Genomic DNA, 21,708 nt, shown 5'->3' with positions numbered 1-21,708 from the left:
AATTTAACTGTTGTATGGTGTTTTGTTGAATGAATGAACTTGGTTTTATTCATTGCCATATTGTGGGCTATAGCTGTTGCTTACTTTTTGAGGTAGGGAGGAGGTCTCTTTAGATGGATGTGAGAATTCCTTTTACAACCAAATGGAAATGGAATTTCTGCCCCTTATGTTATGCAAACCATTTACTTGAGCTGAGCCACCTAGTTGTATCACATTGTTTTTGCCGTCTGATGACGTACATGAATTCTCCTCCCACACCCTCATTTAATGTTTGTATTCATCATGTTTATTCTATAGTGTAACAGGTGTCTTACATGGCCCATTGTTATTTTACCTTTCACTTTCCAGAGTATTCCAACACTGTCATCTTTTCCCTGGGTAGCTGGCCATTCATGTTCTTTCCTTCTAATTGCTTATTGATAAACTTGTCTATTTTTTCTCTTGGGTTACTATTCTATTTCTTATTGATTTGGAGAAATTCATTATGGATTCTAGAAAGATGACTTATTCACAATTAGATAGCTCTCTCAGGGTCTACAGTTTTCTTTCCAATTGATTCATGCTATATTTTTAAATCTATACATTTTAAGTTTAGTGTAATATTTTCCTTCAAATTTTTACTTCTTTCTCTATATACTAAGGAAATTAACCTGTTATTTAAAAAAAAATCCTATCTCACTTCAAATTTTACTTCATATGGATTTAATTTTGTTATTAAATGTTATTGTTAGGACATATTCACTGCACAAAAGAACAAATTTCATTGTGACAAATAAATTGTATCTTTTTGGATGACTAATATTTATTATTACTTTTAAAGGAAGCATACACAGTACTGGGTTTCACAAGTGCGTTTTTACACGTACTTTGTTCTTATTCATCCTTTTCCATAGCGCCATGCCAGACCCATCCTGTTCTTGCTGGTTCCTTTACTTCACCCTTAGAGTTCCCAGTCATTTCTATGCCACCAATATGACACTCTTCCCTTGACATCTATTCTTTCATGTCATGGTCCCTTCTCCAATCCCATGATCTACATTCCCACCGCAGAATAAATTCTTTACATTCTAAGTTCTGTAAAATAGAGAAAAGATGAAGTGTCAGCCTTTTGGGCCTGGATTACTTAGAATTTCCAATTTTATTTTTTTCTGCAAACGTAGTGATTTCAGTTTTTTTACATTAGTCTGTTGTTCCATTACAGTGGTGCAGAGACTTCTCAAAAGACAGAACTGCTGTCTGAGCTGCACTCTTCCTGGGTATCGGCCTCAAGGTGTGTAAGCTGGTCACAGAGATCCAGGCAGCCAGGTTTATTGCTGTGTTATTCATATCTTGGAAGTGGAACCAGAATAATGTTCATTATATTGTCTTTATTTTCTTTTTAGATTCCATGTATGAAAGAACACATTTTCGTTATTAACTTTTCTCATTTCTGAAATCAAATACCCAATGCAAAGCAAATTAAGGAAGAAAGGGCTGGATTTGGTTCTCACCTTCATGTGGAATACAGTCCATCACAGAAGGTAGGGCCGTGCCGCAGGAGCGCAGCCATCAGGATGACCCAAAGCTACAGCAGTGAGGAAACAGAGCATGGAACAAGAATATTAAATATAAAGACAGCCCCTGGCAATTCATTTCTAATGAATTACTCCATGTCCTAAATGCTCCACAGCCTTCCAAACAGAGTGCTACCATCTAGGGACCCAGCTGGGCACACATGTGGGCCTGTGGAGGACATTTCAAGTTGAAACCACAGTGTCAGGAGTCTGACAGGATTCATCTACAGGATGTTCTTTAGGTGCAGCTATTTTTACACAAATAGCATGATTCCACCTTTCTTTGTGGTTAAGTCTTCACTATACACTCTGTTGCATTTATCTAGTCATCTACTGACAGACACACAGGCTGGGTCCAGAGCTTCTGTATTGCGCATAGCTGCTGTATGCACTGTGAACACGGGCCCTCCGTTGTTTTGGAGGATACCCAGGAATGGCTGGGTCACATGGCAGACCTTTAGTGCATTAAGGCATCTTCACCCCAAATCCATTCAGGCTGCACTAATTTTCATTTCACTAACAAGGTATAAAGATTTTTTTTCTGATATATGAGATATCTAATTTTCCATGCATGGATCCACTGAACTTCAATGCTATTATTTATTTATTTATTGTTTATATTTGAGATTATGTTATATTTACAACAATTCTGTCCCTTTCATCCACCAAACCCTCCCATACACCCCATATCACTCTTCTTCAAATCCATGGCCTCTTTTTTTCTGCTAATTCTTATTCATGCATAAATGTATATGCATATAGATATATTTCTAAATGTAGCCTGTTTAGTCTGTATAATATTACTTGTATGTATGTTTTCAGGGCTGACTATCTGGCACCAGGAAACTAAATGGTGCCCTCTATTTTGAGCTGAACTCCCCTTCCCTGAGGACTAGCTTTAATGTTACCAGAAGGCACTTTGTAAGCTTCCAAAGAAGGGAGGCAACCAACAGTGCTGCCAGCTTGATGCCTGTGAGCCAAGTCAACGTCCAGCATGGCTTGATGACCCCAGGGTGCATTAGGGGTATGAACACTGGATGGTAAACAAGGTGGACTTAAGATCACCAAGATGGGCTTAAGACCAACCCAATCAGAGGGAAACCATGTTTGATAGTGGAAACCTAAGTAACTCCTCAGGGCTAGTGAAATCATGCTTATTAGAGGAGAGCCTACAAATAATAAGTTGCTAAACCAGCGTAATCCCTAACAAAAATCTGTAAACATTTGTCCTTATACCCACACATACTGTAGTCTTCAACCCTCATCAAGGAAACATCTCTTTGTAACAGAGACCACTGCAGAAAACCACAAACAATCAAAATGAAGAGTTGGGGAGCCTGGGCCCATTGATGCATCCATAAAACACTCCTCCACCTAAGGCTGAGGGAACACTGTGGAAGAGACAGTGAGAAGACTGTAAGAGGCAGAGGACCAGGGAGTTTGCTACAAGACTGTCTCCTGCTACACCCGCCAAGTCTTGCTGGCATGGAGGCCTAAACACGAACTGAACAAGGACGACACCAACAGTGGGCAGGGGAAAGCCCATGAGGCTCCAGTGCCATTTCTAAAATTGCATTGTTCTAAAATTCTGATTAGGAGGCGGTTATATAATTCAGAATTAAATTAACCCAGCAAAATGCATCAGATGGTCTTGTCCTTAACTGTGTCCTATGTACCACCCCTTTTTTTTCAATTCAGTCAACCACTTCTCATGTATCTTGCCATGTGACTCTGAGCAAATGAGGAAACTAGGCAAGTATTGTCTATTCTCCTGCAGGTAGTGTAAATACTGTGTTTATATACACCATGTGTGCCTGACTCCTCTCACTTATTCATTTGTACACGTATCTGGAGAGTTCTTCCTTCCCTTACGCATGCAAACTATCTCCAATGCATGGATCCAGCCCAACATGTCTCATCAGCTTCCCGTAGATGAGCATTTGGGTATCATGTCTGAGAGTCAACAGTGCCCGTTCACACACAGCCATAGTTTACTCTCCTTGCTGTATTTTATTTCACTGTACAAATTCAACACCATTCACTTTGTTATTCTGTGTTTCTAGACAAATTTGTTGTTTCAAACTGGATGTTAGGAGTGAAGCTTCTGTGAGCAGTTTTCCACTTGACCTTTGATGTGAGTTCTGCTTTTCTTTGGGGGAGGGGTGTTAAATAATCCACACTGGGATTTTCAAGCTATGCCAGTTATAATTTTTAGTTATTCAGAGAGATTTCCCAGGCTTTCCCTTAATAATTATAAAGGTCCCAAGGTTTATGTTATTGTGCTTGAGTTTCATTTGTGAAGCTTCAGGATTGGTGCAAAGGGGAGTTTTAGAGTAGTAGCAGTATGGAGTACGAGCATTTTGTTTGTTTGTTTTTGCTTTGTCTCAGATTCATAATTTCTTCATGGTGGTATGAAAAGCGTGGATTTCCAAGATATCTCAGGGATTGCTGGTGCATGAAAGAATTCTGAGTGTGGCAATCATGGTTTACTGATGCTGGATAATAAGCTTGTCTTCCCTTTTCTTTGGAAGAAGACATTATTCCTAAGGGCGATTACCATCTTCACCATCTTCTCCCAGAGAAGATGGTTTGAACAAAAAAGATATTAGAGTCCCATCTGTAATACAGAAATAAGAGAGACTCATGGAGAACATCAGTTTAAGAACAAGTCCTCAGTAATTGTGCAGACTCCTGTTTCCCAGCCATGCCAATGCCACTTTTAGCACTTGATCTTGAAAGTCTCTTGAAGTCTACTTGTTTTGTGGGTGGGATTGTCTACTATATTGATGATTATAACATTTTATATATAACATTATTGGAACTTCATGTGTTTAGAAGAATCCTAACGCAGACAATGTATGCTAAAACCACCATATCATATTATTTAACTCATTCAAAAGTTTTATATGATGGCAACTTGAAAGCATGATGGGAGTGTGGCAGAAGAGAGCCTCACTGACTTCTGAGATGAGCACAAAATTCTGCAACATACAGAAAGCCCACGCCCAGCAGACACTACAGCAGTGAAGAGAAATGCAGCCTCTTCCAGTCTAGTATTGGCACTATTGGAATTACTGCATTGTTGAACAGACTGTTATATCTTCCTCATATAAGAGCACTGCATCTTGAGTTGGCCATGGTGGCACACACCTTTAATACCAGCACTTAAGAGGAAGAGCCAGGTGGATTTCTGGGAGCTTGAGGCCAGCCTGGTCTACTAAGTAAGTCTAGGATGTCGAGGGCCACATCGAGAAACCCTGTTTCAAAAAAGAAAGCAAAACAAAACAAACAAACAAAAAGAATGGTCTCTGTAGTCCTAGCTCTTTATGATTAAGTACTGTCTCAGTCGTATGGTAAGCCTAAGCCTTTTAGATTTAAGAATAACATACATGAAATGAGAATAATATTTACATTTAGTTACATTGGCATGATTAAAATGAAGATTGAATGGTGAATTTTGTTGAGTAAATTTTGCTTCTGTTGAAAGGTAAACATACGATTTTTGTTTTTTCATTTATAAGGTGATTGATTTTACCAACACATTTTGTAATATTTAGCCATCCTTGCTTTCCTGTGACAAATCCTATGATTTGATTGGATATGTCACTAATTGCTTGAATATGTCACTAATATTCAACCTTTTAAGATACTGAACAATAAGATTTCTTCTCATTTGGGCCTTATATATTTTGTCAGTTTGAGCCCTGCTAAAATTATAAAGTGAGTTGGGAAAGGTCTCTCAACCCTCATGCTTGGGTTCTATTCTGAAGAAAAAAAATGCATTTCAATAAAATCAACTAAACAATGAAAAACTGTCAATGATTCAATTAAAGTAATGCATAAGATATTACCTAGTCATACAATATATGGCTGTGAGTATATTAAGACTATATAAAGTTCCAGCCCTTGCCCTATTCACAGTGAATACTGCATCTTGTCTTAAAAATATCTTTTTGATGATACAGAGGAAATTTCTAGAATGCCATCAGACAACCATTCTCAGAGTTGGAGTGTTGTTTTTGACTGATTGTCTTTGGCAGAAACTCTCAGCTCCCTGGAAGTCAGCGGTGGCAGCATCTGCTTGATATATCTGTATCACAAGATAGCTGGCCTCGGAGGACATCTGTATCGTGCGACATTTTGGAAACTTTAGGGTGACTTTGAGTATGAAATTGAGAGTAGCTGTCCTAGATAGGAGGTTAATGATAAATCAGGCACAGAGGCTGGGTGACATTGCTGACCAGAGCCTTTCTGCATGGTGGTCGTTGCTGTTCTTTTTGTTCGTAGTTGTGATCTCCTTCACTGTGAACGCTGCAACTCAGCATTGCGGTGTTTTGTATTTCATTACATAGCTACAACAGGCTTCTCACAATTCTCTCTGACACTAACGGTTCACGTACTGTCTAAGTTCCTGTCAGATGTTTTGTCATTCACATTGGGTAATTAATTATGCATATGGGCAGCCAGTTTTCTCATCATAATCTTTTCTCAAGACTCTCCCTTTTCTAGTGCATGCTCTTGGCGTTCCTATTGAAGCCCAGTTGACTGTAAAAGCTTGGATGTATGTCTGGATTTTCCTCTCTTCCATTGGTTGAAATATCTGCTTTTGATGCCAGTACCATCCTGTTTTTATTACAATAAATTTGTACCATATTATAAAATTTAGAAGGCTGTTTATGTAGAAAACTAAACACAGGTGTTTTTGTGACTTTTCTCATAATTATAAAAACTTACATGTCTTTAGCATGTTAGTAGATAAATAATTGAGATAAAAGAGTGATGTGAAGAAAGAAATTGCAAATCAATGAAATGATATAGCAGAATACAAAATGCACATTATTAAGTTTCTGAAAGAAATCAAAAAACCTACACAATACCATGGTAAAAGAAAATATATAGAGATAATTAAAGGATCAGTGATTGCCGAAAGTGAGAAAAGGAGGGAGGCACACATGGCACACGGAAGATTTTAAAGCAGTTAAAACTTCTCTGTATCATGTACTGCTATGTGGGTACATTAGTCCAGATTCATAAAAGAGGAAGCACAATGAGAGAGAACCCTAGTGCAAGTTAGCACACTTGGGTAACAGTGAGAAGTCAGTGCAGGTTTTCCTCATAACAAGTGGAATTCTTTTATACGGAAATGAGATAAAGGGAAAAGGCTGTGTATGTGTGCATAGAAGAAAGCTCAAAATTCTGTACCTTCCTTTAACGTTTGCTGTGAAAGTTAAAAGTGCTCTAAAAATAAAATCTTCTAAAAAATTCTGGAAAGGAAATGGAGAAAACAGAATCTTTGTATGGAGGGTATAAAGTGGCACAGGCCCTGTGGAAAACAGAAGTGCCACTAAAAATTAAAACTGTGAGCAATGCATGCTTCAGTAATCCCACAGAGTCAGCGAGGCTCTTGAAGACACACCTGTGCTCAGATGTTCATCGAAAGATTCATAATAGGGAAATAAGACATTTTAAATAACTTGGTAACAAGCCTAGTACAACACATATGAACGCATACACATACACAGCTTGGAGTTATTATGATCCTCACGTGTCTTGGCACTTTCTGCTTGTGGTATGTGTGTGTGTAAATGGCGAAGGAGGGGCATTGTACTCCATGTGTTCCACAGCACATTGCTGTCTAAGATGATTGTGAAGAAGCGCGAGCATGACATGGCAGAGCCTGTTTAAATATAGCTGTTTAAATAAAGACAAGGATGGTAATTTGATAGCTCATCAATTTGTAAACTACAGAATTAAAAGGTTATGTTACATTTTCTCTCTGAGGAAAACAAGATTGGTGATAATTAGAAAAACAAGTTAATGTTCCCTTTTGTCTGAACTCACATGTTCCATGAAATTTCTGTTAGGAAGACTGGAATGCGAACGAGCCAGAGCGTTGGTTTTGTTGGCGAAGGAATCCTGACTTGGTCTTTTGGAGAAATTCCACTTCCAGATAGACATGGGAACTAGGTGTCTACTTGTGCTACTTGCTTAACTCATGACTGTAAAATAACACCTGACAGGAGCAGCTCAAGAAAGCGGTGATTTATTTTGGTTCATGATTACAGAAAGTACCTGCTCACCATGCAGGAAGCCATGGTGGCAGAAGCTTGTTAATGTCTACAGCAGCCCAAACAAACAATCTCTGGACAGAAGTATGGCTGGGCTGTAGTCATCAGTACTCACTCCACAGAAATTCACCAGCTGGAACCCAACTTCTGCATGTCCCAAACATCCCTAAACTGAGCCACCATCTAGAGTTTCACGTGTTCCAATGCATGAGCCTGTGTGGACCATTTCACATTCACACTATTCTATGCCACTCAGGTATCAGGGTTCCCCTTAGTTTCAAGACCATCTTATAATGAAGAAAAAAAAGAACCAATTTCCCTGTAATTTTAGCAGCCACAACACTGCTCAAAAGTCCAGGGTCCACAATTTCCTTTGACTCAACATGAACTAAAAGACACCAAGAAATAGAAAAAGAAACTTACAAACTTCCACTATCCAATGGCACAATGTATGAATTCCAATTTTAAAAGGAAGAAGAAGATGACAGCAAAGAAGGGATGGACTCAAGCCAAGACCAGAACTTGGTAGAGAAAACATTGAGGACCCCAGCCCCGTGCTCAAGCTTTAAGCCTCACAGTGTGGCATGGTAGGCACTCCAGTGGGCCCACACCTCTCCGACACGGCCCTCTTAGCTGTGGCACACATATCTGCGTCATTTGTCTGGTTTGATTGGATGGATGCCTACAATTGTGCTTCATAGATACATGTGGTATCTCTAACGACCCCAAGTCTCTGTTTGCAGGCTGCCTTGGACAAGTCCACACCTTGTCTTCCCAGAGCCTCACAGGGTATTTTGGTTTGGTTTGAATCTTGGCACAAGTTTGTATGAATCTGTAACTATTGCATCCAGCATGTTTAGAAAACCAGTACCAGGCAGATAACTCCAAATTCTTCTCAGCTGGAGATGTAGCCCATATCCATGAACAATGCTGGCAGTAGCCTTCAGCTGCTTCTGTGGCTTCTCCAGGGGAAACACTGGAGTAGGAAGCTGTTTAAAGAGGGACCTGGTGTTTCTGTCTTTTCTGCATTTTCAAATGAGTTTGCATTTTTATACCCTGGAGCCTTTGACGGCTATGGTTCAGCCATTAATGAACCTATTCAATTGTCCTAGTGTAAAGTCCTTAACTTACAGTTATTAGAGCCTATCATTTTAACAGCTGTAGCAAATTGTCTAGAACTGCCTTACTCACAACTTTAACTTCGTACCTGCTCCTTCCCACATCAGATTACACATTTTCACATCATCCTGCTTTAATTTCTTCTCTCCTTCCACTCTGGGGTGTGCACGTGGGTGTGCGGATGTGCATGTGTCTGTCTGTCTGTCTGTTTGTTACTGTAAATCTGGCTAAAGGAAGTAGACAATAACCGTTCCACATTTGGAATTCTATGTTGTCTTGAAATGTCTCCCATCAAATCAATTTGTCTATTATTTTTGAATTTAGCCTTAGTCAAAATTTTAGGACAAGGCAAAACAAACAAACAAACAAACAACCCAAAACTTTTTTCTCCTTTCTTTTTTCCAGAGTATAGCAGGAATGGCCTGCAGTCTAGTTGCCCGGAAAGTCTCCATTTCTCTCAAACCTGATGATATGCCCTCAGTGTCATACTTCTTTCAGCTTTTCTTATATCCCACTGGAATGTCCCATTTCTTTTCTTATATCCCACTGGAATGTCCCATTTCTTTTCTTATATCCCACTGGAATGTCCCATTTCTTTTCTTATATCCCACTGGAATGTCCCATTTCTTTTCTTATATCCCACTGGAATGTCCCATTTCTTTTCTTATATCCCACTGGAATGTCCCATTTCTTTCTGTGTATAACATTTTATGGCTTCAGTACTGCACAGCTCCCAACTCTTCTACATTTGCCCAACAAACCAGTTCTGAGAGTTTATGAAGTACATGGTCAGGTTTCTAAAAAACAAAACAAAACAAAACAACAACAGACAGCCCCACTTCTTGTGTCTGTTTTATGTCTCACTTTCCTCATTACAGTGATGAAATGTAGAGGAATTTTAGTCCAGCAACATGGCTTCTCTGGCAAGGGATGGCATCTAAAACCTATTCTGGCTGGAATGTAGACACACATAGAACACACCTTTAATCCCAAATAATGACTTCTAATTGAGGGACAGACAAAGTAACAAATGAGAGAAAGATCAGACAGAATGAGTCAGAGACAGTATACTCCCTAGACAGGAAAGGAGCTACTTAAAAGCAGCAGAGAAAGAGAGAGAAAGAGAGTGAGTGAGAGAGAAAGACACACACACACACACACACACACACACACACACACACACACAGAGAGAGAGAGAGAGAGAGAGAGAGATCATGGAGACAGTGCAACGGAGTTTGTGGGGACAGTACAGTACAGTTCAATAGGATGCAGTTAAGTTCCTGCATTTTAGAGGCAGTTTTTCCAAGCAGAGAAGTGGAGAAAAGCCAAATTGAATCTGTCAGCTTGTAGAGGAGTTTTCAGCCAGAACAGCTGAGTTGAACCAGCCATCCAGAGTTCAGAAAGAACTAGAAAGGGTGAGCTTATTCAGCAGTAAGTCTCAGAGGCTGAAAACATTCTAGGCCTAGGTCAGCAGATGGAGGCTAGAAGCTGAAGTCTTCAGGGTCTAGACTTGCAGAAGATTAGATTGTAATGGAGGCTAGAAGCTTCCAGGCCTAGGGTCAGTTAGAAATGCACTGGACTCAGCCGAAGCTGTCCTCTTATCTGAAGAAATAGAAATGACATTTGTCACTGTTAGAAAGGCATGACAGCATAAGTTTCCAAACAGTCTAGTACATTTTAGCAGTAGATAAGTACAGAATTTAGGTCAGAAATAGGGCTATAACCCTCAAAGTTTGCCCTCCAGACACTCACTTCCTCTGAGTGTGCTCCTCTTGAGAAAGGTTGTACAATCCCCCAAAACATTATGTCCATCTTGGGAATGTGTTCATATACATGAACCCACGGGGATATTTTGCATTCAAACAATTGTTTCATTCTTAAATTATCAGAAGATGCATGGAGGAGTCATTGGTTTCATAAACTGATTAGAAAAGATGAGCAAGGTGATTATAAAATGGCCTGTCCTCAAACCACTAAAATAAGTTTCCTATAAGCAAAGGTGTTTTAACTGCTCTTAGTTTTATAATTTTGTGCACTGAAATTGCCTCCTCTGGAATGTAGAACCGGAAACAGTCCTCATGGTGGTTAACTCTGATTTTAGCTTGACTGCGCTAAGGATGCCTAGAGAACTGGTAGATCATTATTCTGAGTGTGTCTGTGAAGATATTTCAGGAAAGATCAGGATTGGGGTAGTAGACTGAGGAAAGATTTCTCCTATCAAATAGCAGTGATGTGTTTTGGACCCAAATAGGGCAAGGAAGCCGAGAGAGTCGAGGTTTCACTGAGAAATATTCCCCATGTGATCAAGCATTTGAACAATTGATCCCCAGTTATTCATGCTATTTGGAGAGGTATGGGCAGGTCCAGCCTTCTGGAGGAAGTGCATCACTGGGAAGAGGTTCTACTTCCAGTTTCCAGTCTGCTTCCTGCTATCTGCTTCCTGCTGACTACTTCCTGCTTATTATTAAGGGTGTGATCGCTCAGCTTCTTGTTCCTGCCTTTGTGCCCAAAATGAGGGATGCATCCTCCTGAACCATAATCCAAAACAAATTCTTTTCCTTAAGTTGTCTTAAGGTCATGACATTTTATCAGAACAGAAAAGTAACTTAGTACGAGAAGGCCTGCATTTTTCCTGTGCTAGAAAACCCGTGCTTCCCTCCTGAGGACCCTGGATTTAATTGATTTGGAACTTATAATTTTGATGGAGAGTAAATCAGCAGCTTTCCTGGGTCTCTGGCTTGCAGGCATAAGAAGGACGGATTTCTGAGCTTCTTTAACCACACAGCCCAGTTGTTTACATTCTGATCATCTCTTTCCATGTCACGATGGCACAAAACCCCAGCTAACACAATGCATAATTCTTTATGCCCATAACGAGAACTTCATCACGATCCTGACATTTCTAGCCATCGAAGGCCCAAGATGAGGTGAAGGCCCGGGGCGAGGTCAGCCACACTCCATCCCCTCTGCGAATAAATATCGAACAATGACAATGTCCGGGGTCAGAGTCAGAAACACTGGCCTGCATGTGCCTTAATCTGTGCTTCTAACGAGCTTCGCTGTCGCAAGCCAGCTCACCTGAGTCATACGGCAAAGGACATTTGTGATTACTCTCTTTTTGTGTATAGAAGTTGTTTCTAAAGATATCTCATTGCCTATAAAGGCTATCCTTACTTCATAGTGACTTCACTTGCAGAGCCTTCCCACAGACTTTATTATAAACTCGACTCTTCTTATGAGGAAGATGCTTTGATTATTAGTCACTAGGGTTGTGTGCTGGCACAGCTGTGAGAGGAAAAGCAAAGGACATGTATTTTATTTGAAATTATGTATCAAGAATATCTGGGGAAGAAAGTTCATTCAGATGGCACAGGAACTTAAAAGAGGTTTTCTCCCTTGTACTTTCATGTCAACAGTTATACATTTTATGGAAACTGTTACGCTGATTCCTTTCTCTGTTTTTTTTTTTTTTTTTTGGGTGTGTGTGTGTGTGTCTAAATTGCTTTCTTTCCAAAAAGTTAAGGTAGATGGGGAAAATGAATAATCGATACTTTTTACTGCAAGAACTTGTTTCTAATATTTAGAAATATCAAACATTTATTCTTTTGAAAGCTCTATTTTATGTATGTCATATTACTTATCAAATATTTTAAAGAATATATACATATTTTTCGGTTTTATTTTTTCCAACCCACAGTAAGTAAACGGAATACATCTAATAACTTTCTGACAAAAATTTCTGAATCATGCAAATCCCAGTCATTGAAATTCCAATTGTAAATATTGTTTTTTTAAAATTTAATTTGAAATAAAAAACATCTCAGTTTGATTCTAAACAACTCTTCTTACACAACTCTTCTTAAGTGCCTACATGTGCTGAAAGCGTGGTCTCCAGGGAAGCACATTTGAGCCGTTGTGACACCCTCGAGAAGTTGGGTTAAGTTCTGTCAGCCTTTAGTGGGGTGGCTCAAAAGGGATTCTGGGTCTGTGACCCCTTTCAGTTTCTCTTTTTTTGCTTTGTGGCATTTTTATTTTCTGCTTCATGTTCTTGCTATCATGTACTGTCTTCCCACAGGCCCAAAGCACTATGGGAAGTCAATCTACAAAGTGCTCAAACTGTAAGTCAAATATAATAAACCATTCTTTATAAGCTTAAGGTCTGCTTTTGTTACAGTGACAGAAACTGACTCTCACAAAGTAAGTATATGAGAGGGTAAGTGAGGGGATGATAGAAAATCCTGTTCTCTCAAGTTCGTTTGATAAGATAGAATTAGTCATAACAATCAGTTTTTGAAATATAATTTTATTAATACTCTAAATTAAAAATTCTTGTATCTGCATACTGTTTCTCCAACTAGGTAGTCTCTCCTGGGACCTCCTGTGAGGTCTGTCTCAGGTGCTTGGGACAGAGAGGGGTGCAAAATCAACTTCCTAACCAGCACGGCAATCTTAGTAACAATAGCTAGCATTAATTAGCACTGGAAAGAGTGTGAAGGCATTTTCTTAGGGTAGTAGACATAAGGTACCATCAGGAAAACCTGCAGCTAAAATAAAGAGAGTTAATTTGTCTCTTCTAGTCCCCACCTCACTGATCTTTATGAGGTCCTGCACTAAGAATGTGTTTGCATTTTCCCTGTAACTCTAATCAAGACTTTTCTTAGGAAGACAGTTGCTGGTTTGAAATGGAGGATTCACAGCCAGTCTCTCACAGTCAGGACTAATAAACTTGCCATTGGCATTGGAACTCAGGCTTCACATTGTGAACTGTTTCTTTCTCCTTAAAAATTTTGATATGCATTGGTGTTTTGACTGCATGCATATCTGTGTGAGGGTGTCATATCCCCTGGAACTGGAGTTACAGACAGTTGTGAGCTGCCATGTGGGTGCTGGGATTTGAACCTGGGTCCTCCGAAAGAGCAGTTGGTACTCTTAACCTCTGAGCCATTTCTCTAGACCTCCCCTAAAAATTTTAACACTCAGCTCATAGGATGTGATGGCATTAATCTTTCAAAGGACCTAATGAATATGATATTCCTTTCTACCCCAAAAAGCTCCCACTGTCAAGATGGCCCTGCATGCTTTTCCTGGCAGTCACAAATATTCGATCTTTCTGAGAACTTGGGCAGATGTCGGTATTTTTTTTTCCATCTCTCATTTTAATTTTAAAATTTTATTTATTTATTTATTTACATTATTGTTGTAGCCCCATTTCAGTTCCCCTCCCAGGCAGACTCAGAGTACCCCCCCCTTTTCTGAGAAAAGGGGAACTCCCTTTCCCATCCTCCCCTAGCTAATCACATTTCATCAATACTGGGCAAGTCTGCTAGACTTTTTCTAGGGAAGGATTGGGTGATTTAGGTCAGTAGTTTCCTTCCTTCCCCGTGGATTCTCTGGAGACACGGACTCCCAGTGTCTTTTTTTGCCCTGTTGCACACTGCTCAGTGTCCGCCAGCTGGCTGGCCGCAGAAACTGCCTGTACCTGGAGCACAGCTGTGTGATGGCGGCTCAGTCTCTGCCAGCTGTCTGGTGCGCAGAAACTGCCTGTGTCTGCCTTTGCGGCCTTTGGGAACCTGGGTGCCTCCCTAAGCTGGGTAATTTTCCGGGGACCTTTTCAGGTTGGGGATGTCGGCTGAGTGCTCTGAGATCAGACCAGCCGTTTCCCTCCCTGTGTGTTTGCACCGGACAGTGAAACTCATTCGCTGGTGCCCTGGTGCCCACAGTTCTATCTCAGGCGGCGAATCAGGCGCGCAGGCAGGCAGGGCTCTGTGCCGGGACCTGGGTCCCCGGCTCTGGCTCTGGGCTGGCTCCTGGGGTGCCCGTGGACCCCGAGTCTTTTCCAGGGGATGTCTGGGTGACCTAAGGCCGGTCCCAGTCGTTTCCTGTACCCTGGGGTTATCTCTTGACTGAAAATTCCAGTCTCTGATAGTGTGGTGCACATGGTTCAGTCTGGGACCTTGACCAGAGACACTGGCTTGTGGCTCTGGGCTGGGGCTGGGGCTGGTGGCCAGCAGCCAAGCGTCTGGCGGAACCGGGATCTCTTCTGCGGTTTAGCCGGGTGGGTTAAAAGCTGATTGAATCCCCCACCGTGGGGTATCCTCTCACCTGGGAAACACAATGACTGTGTTTTATGGCCGAGAGTTCTGATTGCTGGTCACTGTGCTGATCCTGCTGCTGCTGCTCAGAATGAGAGTCCTCCCGGCGCCGCCATCTTGCCCCTCCTCCTCAAGCATTTCTTTAAATTCTTCTAGGCTATTCAAGAGTCCTCTGTTGAGAATTCGCTGTTTAGTTATGTGCCCCAGTTTTTTTTTTTTTTTTTTTTTTGTGGTTGGCTTCTATCATTTTTTTTTTTTTTCAATGCAGTTTATTCAGGAACATTGAACAATCCTCGGACCCCGGGGAAAGCCAGCCCACAGCTTAAATAGCCTCTGGGTAGCCAACCCAGGCGTGCCACGGGGGCAATGCAGATAGGTCCACATACATGGAAGCAAACCAGATCCTCGGCCTTAGCCAAATGTGGAGTTGTTCGTGACAGAGAGCACTCACCATCGGGAAGGTGGAAGGCGGAAACCAGCTCCATCTTTAAGGCATAGCATTCCGCAGCTCTCTACAGTTCCCCCTTTTTGTTTTAGACGCATCAGGCAAGAGTAGAGGTCTGATCTCTGATATTAGAAATAAATTGGGACTTTGTACAGATGTTCATTTAGGTGTCATCCACCCAAAGAGCATCAGACCCGTCTGATACCTTTTTCTCAGAGGCGGGACCTGGGGCATCAACCCGCATGCAATCAGACATGCTCTTCTCTGGGTCCAAAGCAGCTGACCCTGAGTGCAGTGCTTAGCCTCGCATCCTGAGCGTATCATTTTAGCTTTTTATGGTATCCAACCATGCTTGGGGAGAATGTCCTGCTTCAATGGCTGTAATGGCCTGAATGATCATGGCTGCATCACACTGTTGTGAGACTCTAATCTTGCATATATACCACAGGCAAACCAAGGAGACCAACACCAGAAGGCCTGCTAACACTCCCATGCCCGCCCATTCCTTCAGATGATTCATGGCTGCAGCAATCCATGTTGATAATCCTGTGGCTAGTCCTGCGTCCACTTTGGTAGAATTTACTGTGACAATGGCCACTCTCAGCTGCTCCATCGTAGTATCGAATTCTCCAGTCCAATTACCTAAAATATAGCTCGACAATTGTTTAGACAGATTTGCAGCACAGGAAAAATTCTCATGTTGTATGCTAGTGACACAAAGTCCAGCATATTTTCATTGACAGCCAAGTTGAGCGATTTGCCATAGGGTATCAATTTGCTCCTGCACGAGGTCAATCCTCTGATTGAACACCATCAAGCTTCCTTTTAGTTGAGCATTAATTCCTTTATGTACAACTAAGGCATGAGCTACATTGGCTAAATGATTATTCAGGGTCTGAGCAGTCTGCCCAGTATGACTCATGGCTAATGCCCTGGTGGTAGCTCCAACAGCCGTCAATGAGATGGTAGTAACAATGGTGGCTGTAGTTCCAAGATCCCTTTTCTGTCTGAAGAGAGTCATAGCGTGAGGGGCATCAATGGACACAGGCACCCAGTGAGGCATGCGAGTAACCAGGGCATACCTAAATTTACTAGCATTCCAGCATTGGGCAAAAAAGCAAGTATCATTACCACAATTACTTGGCTCTATCTGGCTAATAATGAATAAAAATGGGGGATATAAACAAACAGGTGTGGGCTTATAGGAAATATTATGAGAAGCCTTAACCCCCTCGTTGGAACATCCTGTGTCAGTTCTAGAACTAGCAGTGGTGGTGTCCGAGGTCTGAGTAGGTTCAGGAGACCATTGCCCCCCAGGGCGAGACGTGCTCCATGCCAATTGACTAACTCCATGTTTTCCTCCAATTTTGAAAGTCATTTAAGGTTCTTAAATTATTTTTTTCCCTTTTTTCTTAAATTTTTCAATTACACTTTATTCATTCTGTATCCCCCCATAAGCCCCTCCCTCCTCTCCTCCCAATCCCACCCTCCCTCCTCCCTCTGCTTGCATGCCACTCCCCAAGTCCACTAATAGGGGAGGTTCTCCTCTCCTTTCTGATCTCAGTCTGTCAGTTCACATCAAAAGTGGCTGTATTGTCCTCTACTGTGGCCTGGTAAGGCTGCTCCCCCCCCCAGAGGGAGGTGATCAAAGAGCAGGCCAATCAGATTATGTCAGAGGCAGTCCCTCTTCACATTACTATGTAACCCAATTGGACTCTGAACTGCCCTGGGCTACATCTGTGCAGGGGTTCTAGGTTATCTCCATGAATAGTCCTTGGTTGGAGTATGAGTCTCTGGGAAGTTCCCTATGTTCAAATTTTCTTGTTCTGTTGCTCTCCTTGTGGAGACCCTGTCCTCTCCAGCTCTTACTATTTCCCAGTTCTTACCTAAAATTCCGTTCACCTGCCCAACAGTTGCCCATCCGGCTCAGCATCTGCTTTGATAGTCTGAAGGGCAGAGGCTTTCAGAGGCCCTCTGTGGTAGGTTCCTAGGTTGTTTCCTGTTTTCTTCTTCTTCTGATGTCCATCCTCTTTGCCTTTCTGGATGGGGATTGGACGTTTTAGTTAGGGTCCTCTCTCTTGCTTAGTTTCTTTAGATGCACAGGTTTTAGTGGGTTTGTCCTATGTTGTATGTCTATATGAGTGAGTATATACCATGTGTGTCTTTTTGCTTCTGGGACAACTCACTCAGGATGATCCTTTCCAGATCCCACCATTTACCTGCAAATTTCATGATTTCCTTATTTTTCATTGGTGCCCCAGTTTTTAATTGGGATATTTTGTTTATTGGTGTCTGATTTCTTGAGTCATTATTTTTTTTTATTTTTTTTTAAAGCTTGGAGATTGGTTTTATTTAATAGATTGGTTATAAATCTTTTTCTCATTTACACATTTTAATTAATTTATTTTTTATTAATTACAGTTTATTCACTTTTTTTTTGTTTTTTTTTTTAATTTTTTTTATCAGGTACATTTTATTAACTCTGTATCCCAGCCATGTCCCGATCCCTCATTCCCTCCCAGTCCCTCCCTCCCTCCCTCATCTCCACTGTGCCCCTTTCCAAGTCCACTTATAGGGGGGACCTCCTCCCCATTCATCTGATCCTGATTTATCAGGTATCTTCAGGACTGGCTGCAAAGCCCTCCTCTGTGGCCTAACAGGACTGTTCCTCCCTTCGGGGGTGGGGAGACCAAAGAGCCAGTCATTGAGTTCCTGTTAGAAATAGTCCCTGTTCCCCTCACTTTGGGAAACCAATTGGTTACTGAGCTACCACAGGCTACATCTGAGTGGAGGTTCTAGGTTATATCCATACATGGTCCTTGGTTGAATGTCAGTCTCAGAAAAGACCCTGTGCCCAGATATATTTGGTCCTTGTGGAGCTCCTATCCTTTCCCCATCAGACTAACTCCCCTTCTTTCTTATGATTCCCTGTACTCTGCCAAAGGTTTAGTCATGAGTCTTTGCTTTGAAAACACTGCTAGTTAGAGTCTTTCAGATGCGCTCAGTAGACTCCTGTCATTCGTTCAATGCACATCCCATCTGTCTTTCTAAATGAGGATTGATCATCATACCCCATGTCAGCTCAATTGATTATCTTTTTTAGGTGTATAGATTTCATTATGTTTATCATATCTTATAGGTCTATATAAGTGAGTATATCCCATGTTTGTCTTTCTCCTTCTGGGATATTTCACTCAGAATGATCTTTTCTAGATCCCACCATTTGCCTGCAAATTTCATGATTTCCTCCTTTTTGATTGCTGAGTAGTATTCCATTGTATAAAAATACTACAATTTCTGTACCCATTCCACCGTTGATGGACATCTGGGTTGTTTCCAGGTTCTGGCTATTACAAATAGAGCTGCTATAAACATGGTTGAGCAAGTGTCCTTTTTGTGTACTTGAACAAACTTTGGGAATATACCTAGCAGTGGGTATAGCTGGGTCTGGAGGAAGCACTATTCCTACTTGTCTTAGAAAGCGCCAGATAGCTTTCCAGAGTGGTTGTACCAGTTTACATTCCCACCAGCAGTGGAGGAGGGTTCCCCTTTCTCCACAACCTCTCCAGCATGTGTTATCGCTTGAGTTTTTCATCTTGGCCATTCTGATGGGTGTAAGGTGATATCTGAGGGTCGTTTTGATTTGCATTTCCCTGATGGCTAATGAGGATGAGCATTTCTTTAAGTGTTTTTCTGCCATTCGATATTCCTCTGTCGAGAATTCTCTGTTTAGCTCTGTTCCCCATTTTTTAATTGGATTACTTGGATTGCTGCTTTTCAGCTTCTTTAGTTCTTTGTATATACTGGATATTAGTCCTCTGTCAGATAAAGGGTTAGTGAAGATTCTTTCCCAATCTGTAGGCAGTCGTTTTGTTTTGATGACGGTATCCTTTGCTTTACAGAAACTTTTCAGTTTCATGAGGTCCCATTTATTGATTGTTGCTCTTAGAGCCTGTGCTGTTGGTGTTCTGTTCAGGAAGTTGTCTCCTTTGCCAATGAGTTCTAGGCTGTTCCCCACTTTTTTTCCAATTGATTTAGGGTATCTGGTTTTATGTTGAGGTCATTGATCCACTTAGACTTTAGTTTTTTGCAGGGTGATAAATATGGATCTATTTTCATTTTTCTGCATGTAGACATCCAGTTGGTCCAGCACCATTTGTTGAAGATGCTGTCTTTTTTCCATTGAATGGAATTGGCTTCTTTGTCAAATATCGAGTATTCATAGGTGTGTGGATTTATTTCTGCATCTTCTATGCGGTTCCATTGATCCTCCTTTCTGTTTCTATGCCAATACCATGCAGTTTTTATTACTGTTGCCCTGTAGTACAGCTTGAGATCAGGAATGGAGATACCTCCAGATGATCTGTTGTCGTACAGGATCGTTTTGGAGATTCTGGGTTTTTTGTTTCTCCATATGAAGCTGAGAATCTTTTTTTCAAGGTCTGTAAAGAATTGAGTTGGTATTTTGATGGGAATTGCATTGAATCTGTAGATTGCTTTTGGCAGTATGGCCATTTTCACAATGTTAATCCTACCAATCCATGAGCACGGGAGATCTTTCCATCTTCTGATATCTTCTTCGATTTCTTTCTTCAGAGACTTGAAGTTTTTCTCAAACAGGTCTTTCACTTGCTTGGTTAGAGTCACACCAAGGTACTTTATGTTATTAGTGGCTATTGTGAAGGGTGTTGTTTCCCTAATTTTTTTCTCAGCCTTTTTGTCTTTGGTATATAGGAGGGCTTCTGATTTTTTTGAGTTGATTTTGTATCCTGCCACTTTGCTGAAGGTGTTTATCAGCTGAAGGAGTTCTCTGGTTGAATTTTTGGGGTCGCTCATGTATACTATCATATCATCTGCAAATAGTGACACTTTGACCTCTTCCTTTCTGATTTGTATCCCATTGATCTCCTTTAGTTGTCTTAATTCTCTGGCTAGGACTTCAAGTACTATGTTGAAGAGATATGGGGACAATGGACAGCCTTGTCTTGTCCCTGATTTCAGTGGGATTGATTTAAGTTTCTCTCCATTGAGTTTGATGTTAGCTATAGGCTTGCTATATATTGCCTTTACTATGTTTAGGTATGTGCCTTGTATCCCTGATCTCTCCAAGACTTTAAACATGAATGGGTGTTGGACTTTGTCAAATGCTTTTTCGGCATCTAAGGAGATGATCATGTGGTTTTTCTCCTTCAGTTTGTTTATGTAGTGGATTACATTGATGGATTTCCGTATGTTGAACCACCCTTGCATGCCTGGGATGAAGCCTACTTGGTCATGGTGGATGATATCTTTGATGTGTTCTTGGATTCGGTTTGCAAGTATTTTATTGAGTATTTTTGCATCAATGTTCATAAGAAAGATAGGCCTAAAGTTCTCTTTTTTGTTGGGTCTTTGTGTGGTTTAGGTATTAAGGTGACTGTGGCTTCATAGAATGAGTTTGGTAGTGTTCCTTCTGTTTCTATTTTGTGGAATAGCTTGAGGAGAATTGGAGTTAGCACTTCTTTGAAGGTCTTGTAGAATTCTGCGCTGAAGCCATGTGGTCCAGGGCTTTTTTTGGAGGGGAGACTGTTAATGACTGCTTCGATTTCCTTGGGAGATATAGGGCTATTCAGTCTTTTTACCTGGTCTTGACTTAGTTTTGGTAGATGGAATCTTTCAAGAAAATCATCCATTTCATTTAGATTCTCAAATTTTGTGGCATATAGGCTTTTGTAGTATGACCTAATAATTGTTTGGATTTCCTCAATGTCTGTGGTTATGTCCCCATTTTCATTTCTGATTTTGCTGATCTGGATAGTTTCTCTCTGCTTTTTAGTTAGTTTGGCTAAGGGTTTGTCTATCTTGTTGATTTTCTCAAAGAACCAGCTTTTTGTTTCATTGATTCTTTGGATAGTTTTATTTTTTTCTAGTTGATTGATTTCAGCCCTTAGTTTGATGATTTCCAGCCGTCTGCTCCTCTTGGGTGTATCTGCTTCTTTTTTTTTTCTAGGGTTTTCAGTTGGGCCATTAAGTTGTTTGTATGTGATGTTACGAATTTCTTCTTTCAGGCACTTAATGCTATAAGTTTTCCTCTGAGCACTGCTTTCAATGTGTCCCATAAATTTGGGTATGTTGTGCCTTCCTTTTCATTGAATTCTAGGAAGTCTTTAATTTCTTTCTTTATTTCTTCCTTAACCCAGCTGTCATTGAGTAGTAAGTTGTTCAGTTTCCATGTGCGTGTCGGCTTTTTGTTGTTTCTGTTGTTGTTGAGGTCGAGCTTTAGTCCATGGTGGTCAGATAGTATACAAGGGATTATTTCAATCCTTTTGTATCTGTTGAGGCTTGCTTTGTGGCCCACTATATGGTCTATTTTGGAAAAGGTTCCATGCGGTGCTGAAAAGAAGGTGTACTCTTTTGAGTTTGGGTGAAATGATCTGTAGACGTCTATTAGG

At 40.9% G+C, this 21,708-nt stretch overlaps 1 long non-coding RNA gene across 1 annotated transcript; it reads right to left on the bottom strand.

Annotated features, from left to right (window-relative positions):
• Nucleotides 1–1,217: 1,217 nt before the first annotated feature.
• On the bottom strand, nucleotides 1,218–14,953 carry LOC132652088 (uncharacterized). The gene is made up of 3 exons (XR_009589577.1): nucleotides 14,843–14,953; nucleotides 1,491–1,564; nucleotides 1,218–1,328 (listed from the first exon to the last, which is right to left on the bottom strand). It is a non-coding gene; the product is annotated as an uncharacterized LOC132652088 (long non-coding RNA).
• Nucleotides 14,954–21,708: the final 6,755 nt, after the last annotated feature.

Source organism: Meriones unguiculatus, chromosome 2, assembly GCF_030254825.1.
Source record: "Meriones unguiculatus strain TT.TT164.6M chromosome 2, Bangor_MerUng_6.1, whole genome shotgun sequence".
Taxonomy (NCBI): Eukaryota; Metazoa; Chordata; class Mammalia; order Rodentia; family Muridae; genus Meriones; species Meriones unguiculatus.
The sequence above is the reverse complement of the archived record's forward strand: the minus strand, read 5'-3'. Positions and strand labels throughout refer to the sequence as shown.